The following is a 4,009-nucleotide window of genomic DNA, read 5'->3' as shown; positions in this document are numbered from 1 at the left end:
TGGGGCAAATTGCCCCACTTGCCTCCCCCTCTGGGTGTCCCTGAGATCTTCTAAACTGATCTGCTGTGAATGGTATGTCATTTTAGCATCAAGAGTGAGAGCAGCCTGGATTAGGAGCAGACCTAGAAGAATACTCCCCTTAAGTAAAATCTTCAGAAAGTCTTAGCAACGTATGAAGTATTTTTGTTTTTTTTTTAATTAAAGCTGAAAAAAAGAAAGGGGTCAGACAGTTTATGTTCCTATCATTCAAAGAGTAGCTAGAGTTCTTACTACACGGAATCATCTTGTAACAGATTAAACAGCACTTGTGAAACGTCCAGAATTCTCAGAAACTTACATTGCACTTTTGATAGCACATATTGTTGAAGAGATCTTATGAAACAATGCAACTTGTTTTTCTCTGAATAATGCAAACTCAGCTAAGTGAACAGCTGCATTCACGTCTCTCTTCAGAGACTGATATTTATTGTAAAACAGTATTAGTGTGTTGGGTATGTTCAAATAACAGTAAATGTTCTAGTACTGGACAATCCAGTGTGGCCTAATTGATCAAAAGTGATTTTGGACGCCCAAGCTGAGATACCTTTTAAGGGCCTGATTTTTCGGAAAGTGCGGAATACCCCCTCCGAAAATGTTCCAAACCACGGAAAAGCCATTTGTATTTGAAATGTCAAATTAATCCAAAAGCGTCCAATTTCCTAGGATTTTAAATATGGAATTCTCTAAAATTTAAGGTAACGTGCCCCTCAGTTGCCTGACTGCTTTGACCATACACTCATGAGAGAGAAGATTTAGTCAGGAGCTTATCTGTCACGTCCATGCAATAGATTCCCTGTTGTCTGGGACTTTGGAAAGCTACATGTGCCATCCAGCACTCTTCCAGATGATGCTGGAGAATTAACTTCTCTTTTCCTTGTCCAGGTTTCCACCCTTAGAGCTGATCCAATATAATAGTAGCAGAATGATAATTTGTACTATGCCTGCTGTGACTGGGAGACTGGGAAATCTTTACATTAGTCCACCAAGGAACATGCAAGTAAACACAGTGCCAACATGTTTCCCATTTGAAAAATCACATTTTCTTTGATTCAATTTAATTATAATTTTCTGGGTGTTGATCAACTCACCATTTCAGGACTTTGCCTCCAACAGATGCTTGTTCAAACTCTGAGCTCAGGAACTGCCTTAATAGAGATACTTAAAAGCGCTTCTTGTTTTCCACACCATTCCACAGCAGTTATTAAATCACTTGTGGGTGTGCACACTTGTCTCCTTGTGTCAGCGGTGCACGTCCTCACCAGGAGCACTTGTATCGATTGTGTTGTCAGTGTGGGGAATTGTGGGATGGCTCCTGACAGCAAGTAACAGTCAACATATGCAACGCAGTGTCTACACTGACACTGCATCAATCTGATTACATCGACCGTGACTCTATGCTACTGAGGAAGGTGGCATTACTAGCTTGCCACAGAGAGGCAGTTATGTTGGCGGGGGGCAAATTTAAGTGAAGAGACTTCCACAGCTAGGTCAATGCAAGGCAGTTTACGTCGACCTAAATCTGTAGTGTAGAGCAGGCCTAAGTTACGTCTTTCTTTTTCATAAAGCAGCTTAGGCCCTTATTTGCACACAATCAGTTGCTCTGACACGTAGTGGGGGTGGATCCACAGTTTCCTTTTTCTGGGTCTTTTTTCTGGGTTTAAATGAGTCAGACTACATTTTAGCCACTTCCTATTTTGTTTTACATGAAAAGTATGGTGAAACAGATATGTGGGTTCACAAAGAAGAAAAGATACTGATTGTTCATCAATTAATATTCACCTCTAACCCGATATAACGTGACCCGATATAACACGAATTCGGCTATAACACGGTAAAGCAGGGCTCGGGGGGGCGGGGCTGCGCACTCCGGGGATCAAAGCAAATTCGATATAATGCGGTTTCACCTATAACGCAATAAGATTTTTTGGCTCCCGAGGATAGTGTTATATCAGGGTAGAGGTGTACATTTTTACTTCGGAAGAACAGCATACCTGTATTAGTACATAGCAATACCTTATCACAGAGGCAGATGATCTAGGCACTGTGCCAACGCATAGGAAGACCTGGTCCCTGCTCTAGAGAGCTTACAATTCTGTGTCAACAGACACATAGAAAATTATACTTCTTGCTAACAATGATAGTAGTTCAACTAATCACAAAGAGGTTCTCCAAGTGTCAAATTAATATTTAGTAAAACAGGTCATCAGTAATTGTCAGGACTTCAGATTTATCAGTCTGAACAAACATAAACTAACTTATGGGAGAAAAGAAGTCATCCAGCCACAGTTTTTTTTTTTTTTTGTGGTGTTACGCAAGTATCTATTTTTTTATCCATGTCACAATCTTTACAATGGTGGTTAAGCAATAACTTTCTATTCTACATAGATTTTTACACTGCGTTCACCACCATGGTATCTGAGCATCTTCCAGTAGTACATTGACCAACATGTCTAAAATCTGTCATGCTTTGTTTGTTCTCTTATCCTCTCCCCATGGGGAGAAGCATAGACTCATAGACTCATAGACTCTAAGGTCAGAAGGGACCATTATGATCATCTAGTCTGACCTCCTGCATGATGCAGGCCACAAAAGCTGACCCACCAACTCCTGGAATAATTCTCTCCCTTGACTCAGCTGTTGAAGTCCCAAAATCATGATTTAAAGACTTCAAATCACTGAGAATCCTCCAGCAAGCGAGCCCTGCCCCATGCTGCGGAGGAAGGCGAAAAACCTCCAGGGCTTCTGCCAATCTATCCTGGAGGAAAATTCCTTCCCGACCCCAAATATGGCGATCAGTTGAACCCCGAGCATGCGGGCAAGATTCTCTAGCCAGACCCTCTGGAAAAAGTTCTCTGTAGTAACTTTTAATATCCCATCATTGACCATGGTTACTAATTACCAGCGATGGCACATTATTGACCTATTGACTAAAATCACTTTATCCCATCAAACCATCCCCTCCATAAACTTATCAAGCTTAATCTTAAAGCCAGAGAGGTCTTTCGCCCCCACTGTTTCCCTCGGAAGGCTGTTCCAAAACTTCACCCCTCTGATGGTTAGAAACCTTCGTCTAATTTCAAGCCTAAACTTCCCGATGGCCAGTTTATATCCATTTGTTCTCATGTCCACATTAGTACTGAGCTGAAATAATTCCTCTCCCTCCCTGGTATTTATCCCTCTGATATATTTAAAGAGAGCAAGCATATTCAGTGAAGTGTCTCGATTTAGGTCTATTGCAGGTGCTTTTGTTTTAAATCCACATGTTTCTATTTATTTATGTTAGGTCAAAGAAATGCACCTTCCATTGGGATGGAAGATGATGAGATTGGTGATTATCCTTATTTCTTAGGGAAGTTCATTCGTAAGCCTTGGACTGATCTGCAATAAATTTCTGTGTCCTGTGTTCTACCTTGTGGTAGAAAGTCCCATTGGAACTGAGGTGCACAGTTGTCAGCCACAGTCTTCATCCTGGTGCTTTAGATGACCTTTTAGATACCCTGGGCTCAGATCATGAAATGCCTTAAAGATAAGGATGAAGACCTTCAACTTGATTCAAAATTCTATGGGAAGCCAGTGTAGAGACTGGAGGACAGGTTTGATGTGCTCGTGGTATCCCGTGTTGCTGAGAAGATGCACTGCAGCATTCTAGTTGAAGTTTCCTATGCACTGGTGGCTTCATGCTCGGGTATATTACATTGCTTTAATCTAGATGAGAGGTGACAAAGGTATGAATAACAGAAGCCAGGTCTTTGTCCACCAGGAGAGTCTGCTAGCCCTTTGAAGATGGTAGAAAGCATTACTTGCAGATGCTGCTTAGTGCCAGCAAGGGATCCAAGAGTACTAGACAACAGACTGAATTGACCAAAGAGATTGCATTGTAGTTTCAAACTTTTCAAAATTATTTCCTATGCTCAACAGCATCACCTCTGTTTTGCTCAAATTCAGCTTCAACCAGCTGTTCTTCACCCAC

The sequence above is a fragment of the Trachemys scripta genome, chromosome 1 (assembly GCF_013100865.1).
Source record: "Trachemys scripta elegans isolate TJP31775 chromosome 1, CAS_Tse_1.0, whole genome shotgun sequence".
Lineage (NCBI taxonomy): Eukaryota > Metazoa > Chordata > Testudines > Emydidae > Trachemys > Trachemys scripta.
Note: the sequence above shows the minus strand (reverse complement) of the source record.